Genomic DNA, 19,271 nt, shown 5'->3' with positions numbered 1-19,271 from the left:
AATATTATACAGAAAAGGCATCAGATGGAATTCAAAATATTGTTATAATGGAAGAAGGCGTGGTTGTAAACCGATTTCACCTATATTTTGTACATGTCATCAGGGTGTTAAGAAAATATTATATACCGAATTTCATTGAAATCGGTGGAGTAGTTCCTGAGATATGGTTTTTGGTCCATAAGTGGGCGAGGCCACGCCCATTTTCAATTTTTAAAAAACGCCTGGGTGCAGCTTCCTTCTGCAATTTCTTCCGTAAAATTTTGTGTTTCTGACGTTTTTTGTTAGTCCATTAACGCACTTTTAGTGATTTTCAACATAACCTTTGTATGGGAGGTGGGCGTGATTATTATCCGATTTCTTCCATTTTTGAACTGTATATGGAAATGCCTGAAGAAAACGACTCTGTAGAGTTTGGTTGACATAGCTATAGTAGTTTCCGAGATATGTACAAAAAAGGGGCGGGGCCACGCCCACTTTTCCAAAAAAATTACGTCCAAATATGCCCCTCCTTAATGCGATCCTTTGTGCCAAATTTTACTTTAATATCTTTATTTATGGCTTAGTTATGACACTTTATAGGTTTTCGGTTTCCGCCATTTTGTGGGCGTGGCAGTTGGCCGATTTTGCCCATCTTCGAACTTAACCTTCTTATGAAGCCAAGAAATACGTGTACCAAGTTTCATCAAGATATCTCAATTTTTACTCAAGTTACAGCTTGCACGGACGGACGGACAGACGGACGGACGGACAGACAGACATCCGGATTTCAACTCTACTAGTCACCCTGATCACTTTGGTATATATAACCCTATATCTGACTCTTTTAGTTTTAGGACTTACAAACAACCGTTATGTGAACAAAACTATAATACTCTCCTTAGCAACTTTGTTGCGAGAGTATAAAAAATTGTTATTCAATGGAAACCATTGGAGTTACATATTGACATAAATACATACACAAATGCATAAATAAACAAATAACTTCAAACAAGAATTCTTTCTTAAGGCGAATACAACTTGGTGACACATTTCTGCTGATCAAGCAAATAATTCCATTTTAATGCATTATGAAATTAGATACTTTAGTAAATATAGCGTTTACATACATACAAATAGAAGTGCCTGGACTTTTTATTTGGACTTGTTTTTTGGGTATGGTTCGAAGGAGCATGTTTAACTGGATGCTCAATTTGGTGAGAAACTCCCACCACTAAATTTAAATTGTTGTTAGTCCACTTACATCCGAGTTAGTATTATACAAACACACATATGTAAGCAAAAATTCCGTGGATTTGGAATACGAATTATATTTTAATTTATTTTATAACAAAATTATTAGATTAAAATAAAAAGGATTGTTGATAAACGGGTCCGATGGTAAGCAAAAAATGGGGTGTCATAACGAATCGTATCAGCTGTTCAACGGAAGGTTGATTGCAGCGAGCAATGGGTGTCGGAAAACAAATGTGTTCTATGCGATGTCGTCGTGTGGTGACCGCTTGCTGTGCATGGTGATGTTCTCTTGTGTGGTGTGATGTATTAGAGTGAGCCAGTTTTTTTCAGGTAGAGTGGGGGGAAGCTTAACTCATTGAAACACCAGCATTGGGAGAATGTAGTCTGATTCATTAACGTTTATACTGAGTTCGTTACGATATCGCTCTATCCATTGTTCTTACGATTTTGTGAATTTAGATGTGAATATAGATGTCTATGGGTAGTTGATGCAGGATCACATTAAGCGCGTCAGTCGGACATGGTTTGATTGCACCAGTAACACCTGTACATGCTGCTCTTTGTATTGCATTTAATTTTCTGATTGTTTCTTTAGCGCTGGCCACCATACCAGAGCAGGTATGGTCTAATGACAGCCGTATACATTCACATGATTATACTAGGTTTAAGGCCCTATATAGGTTTTTTCTTCTTCTTTTTTCTATATTTATTTTTCAGTTCAGTTTGGTGTCAATCTCCACCCCCTAAGTATTTAGCTGGGTGGGACAGAGAGAACTGGGGAATTTCAATTTTGTTTTTGAATAGCTTAGTTCTGTTTTATAAGGGCTAACACCTTGTCCATTGTTCGTAGTCCATAGGTTTAACCTGCGTAGTGCTCTTTCCATAATCTCACTGACTGTTGAAGGAAACATTCCTGATACCAGTAACACTATATCGTATGCATCCTATTGCTTTCACCTCTCCACCGTTTAGTTGGAGTAGTATTTTGTTCAGCGCTGCAACCCATAGAAGCGGGAAGACGACCCCTCTTTGAGGAGTCCCTCTACTCACATAACTTGTTTGTGTTGCAGCCATGGAGTGTTACTGTTAATGTAGTGATTTTTCAATTACGTCTTAGGTGCTGAATTACAGAGAATTTTAAACATTAGTTATATTCTTTTATTTTTGCTTCCTTATTTTGATCATTCTTTCCAGTTCGTTGGTGTCCAAGTCTGCTGGTAATGCCCTGGATTCATATTCAAAAAATGCAGCCATGGTGTGTTGTTTTTAATGTAGTGATTTTTCAATTACGTCTTGGGTGGTGAATTGTAGAGAATTTTAAACATTAGTTATATTCTTTTAATTTTGCTTCCTTATTTTGATCATTATTTCCAGTTCGTCGGGTGTATTTTGTTTTTTTCATTTTTGGACACTCCTTAGTGTAATGAGCGCCCTTACAGAAGTCGCAATAGACAGAGTTAATTTTTTAAATCTTCCCTTTTTTTAGACACAGTTACTTTTCTTTTAGTCATGGTTATTTTTTTATGACCGTTTTAGACACTGTTAATTTTTTAAATCTTCCCTTTTTTTTTAGACACAGTTACTTTTCTTAAAACTCGTTTATTCTCTTAAAATTTTTTCAGACAACTGCTTTCTTAAACACTTTTTTAGGCACACACATATTTTATTAAACGGTTTCTTTTCTTTTTTACATAGCACTTAGTAGACGAAGCAGACTTTCTAAGCACTTTTTTAGACACAACTATTTTTTATTACACGTTTTTTTTACTTTTTTTTAACAAACAATTTCCTTTGCACTTTAGTAGACACGCGTTGGATTGTAAGATTCAAATCAAGTCTTTATTTTCAACATACTAGTATTTATACATTTTGTTCTTATTTACTTTAAGTTAAAGCTAAAAGCTGAATTTTAAGCATCAGCTAGTGATTGAATCCAGAAGAAAGAAAGTGTCAATTATAATATTTGCTGTTTCAGCATATTTACGTTAAGCGTTCTGTTTACAATTATTTTTATTAAGCCTTCTTGTGAGGGCCAGCGACCATGTTTTGATAAAATTATTTATTGGATTCAGAACGGAAAACCACATCAAATTCTTAAATAATCAAAAACGTTATTTAAGATTTTTAAATTATTAGACTGTGTAATTGCAAAATGCAAAGGTTCAATTTTATTTAAGTTAACTTGCATGCAATCAAATTTGAAATAACTATACGCATAATATCTGTATTTGTAAATTTGTCCACACAACTTCTTATGTAAATATTTACGCTCATCGTTTCATACGAAATTGCAGTTGTCACGGACAACCAATAACCGAAGCTCACGTTTTTTTGCTTTCATGTCAAAGGGTCAATGCAGAATATGTATGTTTATAGAGAAGGTTCAATTATGAACCAGCGTGTAAATTTTTAAAAGCTAATTGTTTTATTTATTCTGGATAAATTTTTTGTAGGTGTTCAGAGCCAAATTATTACCAAAAATTTTTATGTTTGACTACGACTTTTTTTTACCCCTTATTAGCTTTACTTGATTTTTAAACAAATTTAGCGGTTTTTCGGTTATACCGATTTAACTTTCTGCGTCTACTTGACCTGAGTGAATAGTTGCATAAGTCGAGGCAATTTCTTCTTCACCAGCATCGTATTCTTCTATTTTGATGCAACATAATACATCCGCAACGTGATTTTCCTTTCCCGAAATGTATTTCATTTTAAAATCATATTCCTTAAGGCGAATCTTCCACCTTTTCAGTTTTGCCTTTGATTCTTTTAAATTATGCAGACATTGAATGATCTGTGGTCTAAAATATTTTGTGGCCCTAACTATTGCTAATAACTCCTTTTCCGTCGTAAAGTAGTAAATTTCATGCTCATTTAAAATACGATTCGCGAATCAAATGGGATGGCTATGTTGGCTGAATACTACCCCTAAAGCGACGTCTGTAGTTACAATAAATAGCTTTTCATAATTTGGGTTTACTAATATAATAGGGATACTCTCTTGCTCTTGTAAAACCCTTGCACGGGGCAAAAATTGCAGAATTTTCCTCTTGATGCAACGGCACAAACATACGCAGAATATTATTTGCAATACTGTAAAATATGTCAAACCAATACCCATGTTTATTTTCGTGCAATGACACGTCAAACTATAAGGTAAGTTTTGAATAGATTTTATAATTTCTACTTAAATTTTAAAGATTTGTTACAGTTTTTTGTTAAGAATGAATACAGAATGTGCGCCAATTCACAAAAGTCATGCACAATAGTCATACTCAATAAATTGAGCGAATCAGCCGTTCATATATCACCAAACTCTGCAATAGGTACTATCTTGGCCTTGCATACTTCGGTATAGGATTTCGGCATTTTGTGTCATCATGCAATCTTGCAAGAACAAGAGTATCCACCTTATATTCTCGTTAACCCATATTTTATAGCCTCTATGACTTTTAGATATTCTTTATCCTACGCATTTATCCTATTTCCTTTTTTTCAAAAAACTTGTCAGCGGTTTGGTAATATTAGCAGAATTTTTTATAAAACCTGTCAAACCCAAAAACTGTTTCATCTCTTTTTCTGTTTGTATCGCTTTGATTTTATTCGGGTTGGATTTTATACGCTTACTACGTGCGCCAAAAACTCTGTTTTATGTTTCAGAAATTCCCACTTAGCTAGCTGTACTTTAGGTTAGCTTCGGACAATCTCCCAAAACTGTGTTCATCAGTCTTTAAAATTTTACTGGGGAATTTTTCGGCCCAAATGGCGTAAATCCTGTCCCAAGTCTGAAGCAGAAAAGTACATACATACATTTTCCCAACTTATCTAAAATTTTATTCATATTTGATATCGGATACCTATCATCCATGGTTATGATATTTAACTTAGGAAAATCGAAAACTATTCTCTATTATTCTTTCCTAGAGGGATCCGGTATCCAGGGTACGGAGAATCGCTATGGAAAATAATTTTTTACTTCAGCATTTCAATTGTTTTCTTATCTACTTCCGGTTTGCGCACTTCCGAATATCGGTAAGATTTAACATAGATAGGGCCTTCATGGATTGTTTTAATTTCTTTATAAAAAATGTGCTTTAATTTACTTAAAAACATTTGAAGCTTTTACATTCCTTTTTATTCATATGGCTTAATATGAGTTTAGTTTTATCGTCGTCGTCATTTATAATATTCAGAAGGCTATAAAATCTGTTAAAGTTTCCCTTTCAAATGAATACTATTGTCTTTATTTATTTTAGAATTTAGTTTTTTAAGTATGTCAAAACCTAAAAGTCCACCGTAATTGTTAGATAAATTCTGCTAATATAATTTTTAATTTTGGTTGTTTAAAGCAACTGTTTCCTGCACTTTTTTGAGCACAACTTTTCCAGACGCTGTTCGTAAAATTTTGGTTTTATTTTTATTGCTTCATTGCTAAATATACCTGGTTTAATTAAACTAACCAGGTTAATTTAGTCTCTATTAAAAAGTGTATTTTTTTTTTGTTTTTAAGTATCAATTCATTTGAGGGTAGTTCTCTGAGTCTTCTATTTGAACATTTGTAATCTCTTGATACATTGGTTCTGGTTAACCGTATCTATAAATTCTAGACTGATTTGAGTCATCGGGATTAATCTTTCTATTTTGTAATGAATTCGTTTGCGGGATTATTGAAATAATGAGGATATTGCTTTTGTGGGTCGGACTGACCTAAATTTATCTGCCTGGGATGATTATGGCTTAAAGTAGTATTACCAGATCGGACTGCCCCTGTATTAAAATTTTATAGTTCACAAATTCACATTTACAAAAATTTCTATTGTTAGAATAATGGTGAGTTCTTGCATTATTTTTTATGTCTCGTTTATATTCGTAATTATATGCGTCATTCTCTTTTAAAATTTTAATTGCAGATTTTGTACTACTTGCTAAGTATATATTAATTAATGCTGTTAAATAGTTAGCATGTAAAACCCAATTAAACAAAATGCTCGGTCTGCTAATTGCGTTGATATTATCTCAGGCATTATGTACTTAATGCTGTCGATGTACATATAGACCTAAATAGTTGCGATCACCATCAAAAGGCTGAATTTTGCATAACAAGTTCTCTTTTTCGTTGTTCTTCAGACATTTTCGTTTTTGTTACAGCGTTAATATTTAATATACACAAAATCTTATTCAAGTTTATTTTATTAGTATTTATTTTGTTCTCTCTTAAGTCAGCAGTTTAAACGCAATGCGTTGATTTAAGTATAACACACACTCTCCCTTCTTCATTGAAACTGCTTCGTATTTAATCGCTTAATTCGACGATTTTATTGTTTTGTGTGTAGTTTTTCTAGCATTTCCAGAGTGCCTATTTGGAATAATTTCTTCCAATTTAATTCACGGTGAGTACTAATTTGAATGTTACTGTTGTTCTTTTTTATTTGTGCCGATAAACAGTTTTGTTCTCAGTCCTACTTTTTTTGTTTTTATACTCTCGCAACAAAGTTGCTAAAGAGAGTATTATAGTTTTGTTCACATAACGGTTGTTTGTAAGTCCTAAAACTAAAAGAGTCAGATATAGGGTTATATATACCAAAGTGATCAGGGTGACGAGTAGAGTTGAAATCCGGATGTCTGTCCGTCCGTCCGTCTGTCTGTCCGTCCGTCCGTGCAAGCTGTAACTTGAGTAAAAATTGAGATATCATGATGAAACTTGGTACACGTATTTCTTGGCTCCATAAGAAGGTTAAGTTCGAAGATGGGCAAAATCAGCCCACTGCCACGCCCACAAAATGGCGAAAACCGAAAACCTATAAAATGTCATAACTAAGCCATAAATAAAGATATTAAAGTTAAATTTGGCGCCAAGGATTGCATTAGGGAGGGGCATATTTGGACGTAATTTTTTTGGAAAAGTGGGCGTGGCCCCGCCCCCTTTTTGTACATATCACGGAAACTACTATAGCTATGTCAACCAAACTCTATAGAGTCGTTTCCTTCAGGTATTTCAATATACAGTTCAAAAATGGAAGAAATCGGATAATAACCACGCCTACCTCCCATACAAAGGTTATGTTGAAAATCACTAAAAGTGCGTTAACCGACTAACAAAAACCGTCAGAAACACTAAATTTTACGGAAGAAATGGCAGAATGAAGCTGCACCCAGGCTTTTTTTTTTTAATTGAAAATGGGCGTGGCGTCGCCCACTTGTGGACCAAAAACCATATCTCAGGAACTACTCCATCGATTTCAATGAAATTCGGTATATAATATTTTCTTAACACCCTGATGACATGTACGAAATATGGGTGAACTCGGTTCCCAACCACGCCTTCTTCCAATATAACGCTATTTTGAATTCCATCTGATGCCTTCTCTGTATAATACATATATTAGAAACCAATGATTATAGCGGAATAAAACTTTACACAAATACGGTATTTGAAAAATATGTAAATGACGGATAATGAAATCCGGATTATCACTTTATCATGCGAGAGTATAAAATGCTCGGTGACACCCGAACTTAGCCCTTCCTTACTTGTTTTTTTTTTTGTTGTAGTAAATCCTTTCCACTTTGCTACCAACATCATTTGAAAGTCAATGAGACTCAAAGAAAAGTCAAATAAAGGTCAAGCAAAATATAGTTTCCGAAAGTTGGATAAGAGGGAATCCTATTTTGTATTGCTATGATTTTACTATTATTATACTCTTGCATCCAGTTGCTACAGTTTGTTCACCTAACGGTTGTACGTATCACCTAAAACTAAACGAGATAGATATATAGGGTTATATTGAGTAAATGATCAGGATGGCAAGAAAAGTTGGCTTTCGGTAGACTGTCTGTCTGTCCGTCCGTCCGTCCGTCCAAGCTTAACTGTACTTAAGTAAAAATTGAGATTGACCGAAAACATATAAAGTTCCATAACTTAGAACTAAATTAAGATATAAAGCTGTAATTTGGTACAGAGGATCGCAGTAGCACGGGCACCTGCGCCTACTTCCCATATAGCACAATTTTATGTTCCATTTGATTCGTTCAGTTTCTCGTACACAAATCAAGAAGCTATTAATATAACGAAATAAACCTTTGCACGAATAATGTCTTTAGTACGTGTCACCTTATGACCAAAAATTGTTTAAATCCAATAAAAACTGTTAAAGTCCCTAGGTACCGAATATTTACACCCCGGTATCTAATGTTGATTTTTTATCGAAAATGTCGGTCAATGTGTGATATATATAACTGAAATTATGGGATAATCCTTTTCTTATAATGGTGTGTCTGTATGTATATCACATACTTAACATAAATATTTTCGAACTTCTGGGTGATTTTGTACCGCATATATCGGTCAATATGTGAGTTATCCCAATGAATAAAATATATAAATTTGAGTGAAAACTTGGCCTGGCCCCTATATAACTAATATCAGGATTTTCAAACATCCGGCTGACTTCACTCTACATGAGTGGTCTTAAACCTTAAAGTAAATTTTCGGTTGCACCCGAGCGTAGGCCTTCCTTATTTATTAATTTTGTGTTTGTTTAGGTTCGCAATTTTTTTATTTAAATATTTAAGATTTTTGCTGAAAGCTACTTTTACTTAATAAGGTCACTTTTATTTCAAGATTTCAAATAAGAATTCTTAACTTGTATACACAATAATATTCAATGTTATTAGTATTATTTGTTTTTTTTGTAATATATTGTAATATTTTGCAGTTTGTTTCGCGGTTAGTTCGCGATAGAATTGATTTAAAAAGACCTCTTGCGCTGGACGACTGCGTCAATAATAAAAAACACAGAGATTTTTCGGTTTAATTAAATTTATTTCACCTTTACTACTCAAGTACTTATCTCTCAATATAAAAGCCGAAATACGGTAGTGACCTTTGGGTTTGTACATACTTATGTCACTTGCGTACAGATAAAAATATGTCACCCGCAAAATTGAGCCTACAAGATGGGTAAAAGTTAGGTAACTGGCCACTGTTAGATTATCAGTGTTTAATGCATTCATTATAAGATAGATTACTTTTGTGCTAGCCTCCGCAAAAAAGTAAATATTTCTCCTCTTTCACTACACTTCGGTGTGATTAGCTTACTCGCTCTATCTCATTGATTTAGCGCAAGTGCCACATTAATTTTCTTGGTCTACTTTGCGAACTATTTTGGAGAACTATCTGATACTCTTCGGTTAACAGCGTCCGTTTCATTGGCTATTTGCTTAGTCATCTGTTATTGAAAATTGTTTGTTTCGTTACTCTTATGGTTACCTATGAGTTACAGAAACCTGGACGATAGAGTATTTGTTTCGTTATTCATTGGTCGGTCAATCTCTTAAGCAATTTTCGGTAGATCTATGTATATATCGTTTGGGTTCATCGGGTGAAAGTGCGGTGATTCGGAAAGTTTGGTGTAGGAGATCGTGAAACACTCTACAAGATCACAAAGCGAGTGTTTTCGTCTAATTTGGTGTTAAAATATAGATATATCACTTTGCCTGATACGAATGAAAGACGAGATATCGTTAAATAACACAAAAGAATCCGGAGTTTATAAATGAAACAAAATTTTTTCAATCATCATCCAAATTTTTTTTATCACCTTCAAAGTAACATCCATTTGAAGCGATGCACATGTGCCAACGCTTCTTTCAATCGTCAAAACATTTTTATAGGGACTTTTCGGGATGGTCTTCAGCTCTAGCGTCGAATTTGTTTTGATGTCTTCAATTAACTCAAATCGATTTCCCCGAAGCGGTTCTTTGAATGACAAAAATAGGCAGAAGCCACATGGAGCTAAATCAGGTGAATACGGTGCTTGCTCAAAGATATTTGTTGAGTTTTTGACCAAAATTTAACACAAATACGTTAAAAAAAGTTTGTAAAATTCGACAAACACTACAGAAGTCGACTGTCATAAACAGCTGCTGTAAACACACTGGTTGACAGATCGTGCTAATTTTTGGCATCATAATTAAGGACAGTTATACCAACGTAGGACAAAAAATGTACCTGTATTCTAAATAAGCGGAAGATGAGAGGGGGAATAAAGAATTCCCGATCCTTCCTTGACAGAATATACAATGGGATGCCGCATTGCATAGAGTATATTGATGGTACTGAATTGAAACTTGCAGAAGCACCAGTTGTTAACCATTCGGCTTATTTTTCAAAAACCGAATCTATTCCATAGAGGCACAAGTTTTAGGCGATTAACAGTTAAGGATTCGGCATGTAGTAGCGGTACACTTTGGTAGTGTACACGATGTTCGCATGTTTCGTACTAGTGCTCTCTTCACTCAGGAAGGTTCATTTTTTTCTTCTTCTCAATGGCTAGCAGGAGATTCTGCGTAAAGCTTTTAACTTGCGTCATAGCATATATGGCGTGAGGATTAAATATTGCTTTTGGGATTCTAAAAGAGCGCTTTGGCAGACTCAAAGATTAAGAATAAGTATTCAGGCCGAAAAATCATATTCTATGTTCCAACAGGTTTATTGTTTGCTACATATTGCATAACATTTTACGACCTACTTCTAACAATATTGATTACGTAGACAATGTAGTTGTCGATAGCGACGAAAAATTAGATAAATTTTCTCCACATGAAAATGGCCGGCGAACAACTGAGGCAGAACCCAAGCGTAAATCTTTGTACAAAATAATGTTTCGTGATCAATAAAACGTTAATTAGCAATAAATAATATGTATTTAATACATAGTGGTGTAAGGTATAACAATTCTTTTTTTGATATAACTATTTACAAAAGTTCATACTTATGAAACCTAAAGAAATAATCTAACTGCCATAAATAATCATAAATAAATAAAAATGTAATTTAATATATTTAATTGCATTTATTTTCATATTTATACCCTGAACAGGGTATATTAAGTTTGTCACGATGTTTGTAACACCCAGAAAGAAGCGTCGGAGACCCTATAAAGTATATATATAAATGATCAGTATGTTGAGCTGAGTCGATTTAACCATGTCCGTCTGTCTGTCTGTCCGTCCGTCCGTCTGTATATATACGAACTAGTCCCTCAGTTTTTAAGATATCCTTTTGAAATTTTGCAAACGTCATTTTCTCATCAAGAAGCTGCCCATTTGTCGGAACGGCCGATATCGGTTAACTATAGCATATAGCTACCATACAAACTGAACGATCGGAATCAAGTTCTTGTATGGAAAACTTTCACATTTGACAATGTATCTTCACGAAATTTGGAATAGATTATTATCTAAGGCAACAATGTAATCTCCGAAAAAATTGTTCAGATCGGATTACTATAGCATATAGCTTCCATACAAACTGAACACATAGTTACTAAAAGAAATGCACCTGTGAAGGGTATATTGTCTTCGGTGCAGCCAAAATTAACGTTTTTTCTTGTTTCTTTCAATTTCGTACATAACCACTCTTTCTTTCATTTTTAATTCTAACATCTTGTATTTTTTATCAGTTTCGATTTTTTAATTCTATATCTAATTTTTTTAACTCTATATCCAATTTTCTTTCCTGAATTTTCTTTTCTACTTCAAATTTATATTTGTCATATTCCAGCTTCTTCGCTTCCATAGCAATTTTTTCAGCTCAGATAGCCGCCAAAGGGATGATTCACTCTTATGGAAAACGGTAAGAATTGTTTAGAATTTAAAAAGAAATTATAAAATCTATTTAAAACATACCTTCCTCAAAAATGGCGTAATATATCTTTATATAAAATGACAGCTAAAACAGGTTTGCAATTATATTTTTACGTGTCGTTGCACGAAAATAAACATGGGTTTTGGTCTGACATATTTTACAGCCACTGCAAATAATTTTCTACGTGTGCTTGTTGTTGTGCGGTTGCACCAAGACAAAAATTCTGCAATTTTTGCACCGTGCAAGTGTTTTGCAAGAGCAAGAGAATCCCCCTATTAATTTACTAATTCGTAACATTCACACAATTTGTACATATGTAAGCTATAGGCGTGTTTTATTTGACCACCAAATTAAGCTATTAGCTTATTTTGTATGGAAGACCTAGCCAACACAACTATATGTATTTGCTTGTCATAAGCTTTCATGGCTTGTATATTGAACTGGAGGTATTGCCAGTTCATCGCTTTTTTTGATTCACAATAGCTATGAAAGTATTTGGCAATAACGATAAAGTTCATTTTGACTGATGAAAATGTAAACAAACCAAATTTACAAGATTTTGTGTGTTTGTTTAAGTTAAAACTAATAGAAATATGAACATTTGTCGTAAACTCTTTTCGTATTTATGTCATCAAATGAAGAAAATAAATATATTTATATAGTAATTTAATATCCCCTTTAGAAATTGGAGAATTCAAACTATCATTTTCTTTACACCAGACATTTTGAAACTAATTGAATATCAGCTGACTGTTCCCGCCTGCATCGCCAACACACTGTGTTTTTAATATTTGCAAATATGAATTAAGTTAAGTGCGTTTTATTTGTCTATAATTTAGCTATTAGCTTGTGATAGTCAAATAAAACACGCCTAATATTAAGTTAATTACTTTAGAACTATTGGTATTGAGTAATTTAAATATATAGTATCATAGAATTTCGGATTTGGCTGGTTGGTAAAGTTTCACCCATGATTTTTGAGTTTGTGCTTGCCGTAATGGATCCATTCTTCATCACTAGTCACAAACACGCAAAACTGATTATTATTGCTTTCGAACAACTTTTAAACGTTTTGATATGGCTCCCTGATTAACGCCCAAAGATTTTATGAAGGTTACTTATGTTTGCAGTAATCTTTAAGGAGTAATAGCAAAACTAGCGAATTCCGCTCCGCCCTTCATTAGTTGCCGCCATTAATGAACGAAATTTGTCAAAAGTTGATCCCATAGTAGCAACGTAGAAATCAGTTGTTCTCTTTTGTTTTCATTTGTACAATGTTGCTATTGCTCAATATGCATCTATAGTTTTGTACACATCTAACTTTTCAATTATAATTTTTCATAATATAAAATATTAAAACTAAAATCTAACTATTAAAAATACTTTATATATTTATAAATAATAGCATTCGACAAGCATTGAAGACAATTTTTATAATTACTACAGTATATCGAGACTGACAACCCTGCGTTTTAAGAGGGCAATCAGCTGACTCGTTTCTACGGGGAAATTTCAATTCGTGGGAAATTTCACGGTAACGTACGGTTAAGCGGACTGTGGAAGCGGTGTTGACTAATCATTTAAATTGCGCTCTCATAAAATAAGTCGTATCAGCTGATTCACGCTGCGGTTTTGCGGTGTTCGCTTGGTGAGCTATTAGCCCGCCCAGGACGCTCTTATACTTACCATGTTCAGACCGACACTTAGTCACACGATTTAGGCTGTTGAGTAGTTTATCCCACTAATCTTATAAATTTATCAAGATTTCGCCATACAAATATGACAGTTCAAAACACCTTCATAGAAGTGATTTGAAACTGATCCACTCTAAATCTCTCGGTGCGACTCTGATTTTGCGCCATCTACTTGTCAGCATTGGAAATCTATTACATTATCACAGCTGATTTAGACACTGCAACAAGAAAAAATGTAAGCAAACAAATCAATTAAACGCAATGAATTTGAATTGACCTACAAAAACTTAACTGAAAAAATACGTCCATTATTTTCATTATATGGAAAATATTTAAAAGAAGACGGTTTTTATAACAAAATACTATAGAATAGAGAAATATTAAGCGATGTGAATTCGTGAATGACAAAAACATCTGTCTTATCATCTGTCCAACGGCAGTGAGAACGGTGAGATTAGTGAAGAGATTAAGTGTAATCACTTAAAATTTTTGTTGGGAACATATGTAGTATTAGTCTATTGAGCCAAAATCACCACGTTTAAATTGTGCACATCACTTTTAGCCCGCTCGGTCAGCTAGTGCATGCTAGTGATGGGCGATGTTGTGACTTTTCAGGAACACTGCTACTTGTGACTGTGATTTTGTAGTAGCAGTGATTTTAAACTGTGACTGTGACTGTAACAAAAATTTTAACAGACAAAGACCAATAAAGTATAACAAAATTGTTTTCTTTTTTCATTTAGGACAATGTGCATACTTATTAGAATAAACAGAAATTAAAAGTAAATTCATTTTTAAAAAATCACCAAATACAAAATATATTCATAAAAGATAAAATTAAATAGTGTTAAAAATATTTATATTAAATGGAAAATAAGGAAATATTATGTTAATAAATATTTTCCATTTGTATTCAAAAACAAACAATATTCAGTATTCCTTTCGCTTAATCTTGACCGACGATCACATACAATTTGCCCCGCTTTGGAAAAAATTCTCTCGCAAGGAACGGAGGAGGCTAAAGCATATAAACACTTTTTTGCTATTTCTGCCATTTTAGGGTATCTGTATTTATTTTCAAGCCACCAATGAAATGGGTCGGAACTACGGGAAACCAGGCCATCTTCCAAATAGCGCTGAATTTCAATAATGGCTTTTGCTTCTACGCTACTATGTGGTTTATGTTCATTAGCGTATTTATCGAAAGAACTCCATATTGATACTGATTTTTCAACATTTTCTTCTGTTCTTTCAGTCTGAAATTCTATTTCTTCCCATTGCATTTCTATTAGAAAACGTTTTGTAAGTTTTTTTGTGTTATGAGCTGCTAATTCATCAGCCAACGCCACTAATTTGAATCTGGGGTCGAGAAAAGTAGCTATCGTAAGTGTATTGCTGTGTTGTAAACTGCTAAAACGTTCCCTAATTCCATTTAAAAAAATTTCAATCACTTTTTGTACGGTGTTTGAAAATATTTCAGTTCGCAAGTGTCTATACACATCTAATGGACCATTTGCGATTGGTATTACCTGCGAATCTGTGCAAATGTTTCACCACTAATGCTTACTGTGACATCTCTAAATGGTTTACAAATTTTGCACAAAGCAGCAACAGTCGCCCACTCGTCGCTGGTTAATATAGGTAAATTTTTAATTATAAACAAAAGCCAACCAAAGTACATTTCACCGCTTCCTCCAACTCCGAAAAACGCTCCAACATTGCTAGTGTGGAGTTTCACCTCGTTTCAACTTGTTGAATTAATTTTAGAGTTTCTTTACCGCTGTTGCGCTGGAAATTTTCAAACGCTTCATTCGATGAAGTACTTTTCTTGAAGTGAGCAACTATTATTTTAACTTTATCAGTTACTTGTTCTACTTCAGGAATGCGCAATCCTTCTTTTACAATTCAATTAATTGTGTGAGCCATACATCCAAAATGCTTCCAACCTAACTTATTAATTATAGCACTTTTTATGTTACTAGCATTATCCGAAACAGCTAGCAATATTTTGTCGTTAATTTTCCAATCACTTACAATTTTTTGGTTTTTATTTTAGTTGGGATGACGATAAAAGCACTGACGTTAGTTAAAAATTTTCGGAGACATAATGTGCCGTTACAGCAATGAAACTAGACGTGTTCCGCGATGTCCAACAATCAGTGGTGATGCAAAACTTTTCCCCGCTCCTAATCATTTCTCACACCTTATGTTCACATTCCTCATACAATGCAGGAATCATTGATTTTGAAATCACACGTCTGCTAGGAATGTCATAAGATGGATTTACGGCTGTTACAAATTCCCGAAAACCTTTGTGCTCAACTATAGAGAAAGGTTGCAAATCCACCGTAAAGAGCTGTAATAACTTGCTTGTTATTTCACTTTTTGATTTTAGCCGCGCGACATTTAAAATCTTAGTTTGTGTTAAGGGCTTTGGTAATGCAGTCGAAGTTGATGGAATATCCTCTTCAAAAGTAACAGGCGCATTTTGCGGCGCTGGCGTAATTTCCGACTGCAAAAACATTTTCACAATACCTATTTGATAATAACTTCAAAATTATATTACCATTTCCAATCGAACAGTAGGATGCCTCCGTTCGATATGTTTTCTTTAAATTTGATGTTGACGTTTTATATGATATTTTGGATTTACAAATATCACATTTTGCGAAAACAGCATCCACTTCTTTAAAATATTGCCACACATAACTTCTTTTGGTTCTTTTTGACACAGGCATCTTTAATTTTTATTACGTATAAGCAAACTAATTTGTAACTGTTTGATACAAAAATTAATTATTAATTAATTAATTTACTACAGCATTGAGGTTTCTGTAATCAATTTAATTTGTACATAAGTATTACCCGTTTAAAGCTAAATTAACTTTTTGTATGTTAACCAATTTTTACTTATCTAAAATTGAAGAAAATTCATAGCTTTAATGAATATGAATTCATCACACCCACAATTTTTATGTTACACTGTGAATGCTATTTTGCAAAAGTCGCAATTTTTCATGTTTCCCTGTGAATGCTGTTTTGTCACAGTCGTAATTTTTCATGTTTCCCTGTAAATGCTATTTTGTCACAGTTGCGATTTTTCGTGTGATACTGTGACTGCTACTTTGTTTCCCATGTGTTCGTTATTTCCAGTCACTGCTACTTTAGGAAACTTGTCACAGCTGTGACCAGTGATTTTTAAGTAGCAGTGACAAAGTCACAGGTACTCAGATATTTGTCATCTCTAGTGCATGCTCTCCATAAACTTCCACCTATAGATGATTTCGGCTAATCATCCAAGTTCTTAAACATTCGGAATAACGGTGAAAAGCTGAAATCAGTTTGTTGAACATTATTAGCCTAAAATAGTTGGATGCTTTTTAGTTTTTAGTAACTGAACTCTTTTATGGTATTTCAGCTAGTAGAATAAACTTTTTGAACAATACATATGTAAGTTAATTTAACAATGATATCTTAAATTAATCAATTTAGAACTATTAGTATTAAGTAATTTAAATATAATAATAATATTGTTCAAAATTGAACATATTCGTTGCTACCAAATGATTGGGGCCGGCTTGAGATTTTTTATCCGAAATTTGCAAATGTTTAAAATTAATATAAAGCACAAAATTATTTTTTTTTTGTGTTTGTTAGATACCTTAACATTCAATTTTAAAAATAAATACTATACTACTATAACTATACTAATTAAGTTTGTTCCTAATTGTTATAAAAAGTTGAGGGCTACAATATTTAATATATGTTAACGTAAGTAGATGATACGATTATGTTATTTACAGTGGTTACCATGGATTTCATGTTAAGAAACGTCAAAAATTGTTACTAAAATCTGTTGTTTTCTTCCCGTAACATTTTGTTTGTTTACCTTAACATTTGTTTGGTAACCGAACAAAAGATTAACATGGGTTACCTATGTTAAGGTAACCAAACAAAATGTTTAAATTTCAGTTATTAACACTTGCTGACCAAGCAAAAGATTTCAGGTTAATAAAAATAAATCTTTATACAAAGTCATACAAAAAAGTTGTGATTATAGCTTAGGGCGTTAAACAGTTAATTTTTCAAATTTATTTACTTTTTGTCTAGAATGTCTGCTGCGCTCCAGTGGCTCTCACCCAAGTAAGACATGCATATTAACCAATATGCTAGCGCTTTCAACACAACTATGTTATTTAAATAAGGAAATGTCGAATGAGCGTTTGTACACAACTGTGGTTAATCTTGCTTTGAAGTAGATAAAGTTCAGCGCTCTCAGTGCTCAAAAATTCGCCAGCGACTTTACTGAACACATATGTATACAAGTGAAATAATAATAAGGAATTTAACTATTAAGAAATTGTTGTTAACTTACATTCTCCCACTTTAAGTTTTGTCTTATCACCTTCAGGCATTGGTAAATCGTTCACTCTTTTCACACACTCCGCCGACGGACTCGTCGCAATGTACTATATGTAACTATTTGTGCGAATCATGCCCATTAATGTCTTAAAAGCCTCTGCGTTGGTGAACAAAAGCCAAACACTTGAAATAATGAGCAAATTTCGGGAACATTACGTTACTTCATTGCTCGTCCGCTAATGCTATACTCGTATAAAATGCTACAAAAAGTTGTTCCACTTGCTGTTAATAGACTGTATTCAATATTAGCGATTGGAAGGATTGAAGTGACTGGAAAAACTGTTCTTTGCTGTTACTTTGTTTATATATGCCCATTAAACGAACAATAAACATAATTGCACCAGTTCCCAGTGGATAATGCACTTTCTGAAAGTATCAAAACTGTGTAAAAAGATAATATGCAATATTTCATTCAATGCATTGATTGGGTGTGTGTCGTCTGTGTGGAAAGCACCCATACAAGCAACTCGATGGTATTTATTTAAAGCCTACATACGACTATCTTCGGAACAGTATTGAACTTTACAATTGGGACATTGTATAAATTGTTGCAGCCATGGTGTTGTTGGATCGTATTCTGGCAAAGGCACTACCAATGCACTGTTGTTTGCCAAGTGGTTAAGGTTTTTGATAAAGAATCTGGGCTCGTTCCGCTTACGTAGACACGACTATCGTAGGAACGTTCACAAAGGTGTTGTTGTTGTTGTTTTAACGGTTATCTAATCCCCGTTAGGATGGTAAGAGTTATCTAAGTTGTCGTCGACGACATCTAATGGGAAGCCGTTCACATTGCGTGCTGTTTCGACGGGGTCGGACCAAACGGTGTCAGATAAGTGGGGACATGCGGTGACTCATTGCACGCAGGACACATGTTGGATATGTCGATGTCTATTTTGGACAAGTAGGAGTTTAACCTGCTACAATATCCAGAACGAAGCTGCGGAAGGGTCGCTCTCGTTTCTTGCGGTAACTCGAGCTCTTCGTCTGCAATGGGTGGTGATTTGACTTCAAGAATGCCATTCACTGGAAGGAAGTCGCTGAAGGTGTTGATAGCTCCACGGCGGTCAGTACCTGTCGGAAGTTAGTTTCGTCCGAAGACCGGTCGGTATATTGTTGTCGTTGTTGTATGGTTCTGCTCCAAGCATGTGGCTGCAGGGATGATTTCTGCGAAAACATCAAAGCAGAAACTAGCTGGATAGTTTCTAAGGTGAGCATACAGTGCTCACAAATAAAATTAATATTGAGAACAGTTCTATTATTTTCTTACTTTACTC

General features: G+C 34.0%; 1 pseudogene; it reads right to left on the bottom strand.

Annotated features, from left to right (window-relative positions):
• Nucleotides 1-17,535: 17,535 nt before the first annotated feature.
• Nucleotides 17,536-18,868, bottom strand: LOC120781588 (annotated as a pseudogene).
• Between the last annotated feature and the right edge of the window lie 403 nt (nt 18,869-19,271).

This window comes from Bactrocera tryoni, unplaced genomic scaffold (assembly GCF_016617805.1).
Source record: "Bactrocera tryoni isolate S06 unplaced genomic scaffold, CSIRO_BtryS06_freeze2 scaffold_7, whole genome shotgun sequence".
Lineage (NCBI taxonomy): Eukaryota > Metazoa > Arthropoda > Insecta > Diptera > Tephritidae > Bactrocera > Bactrocera tryoni.
Note: the sequence above shows the minus strand (reverse complement) of the source record. Positions and strands in the feature narration are given on the sequence as shown.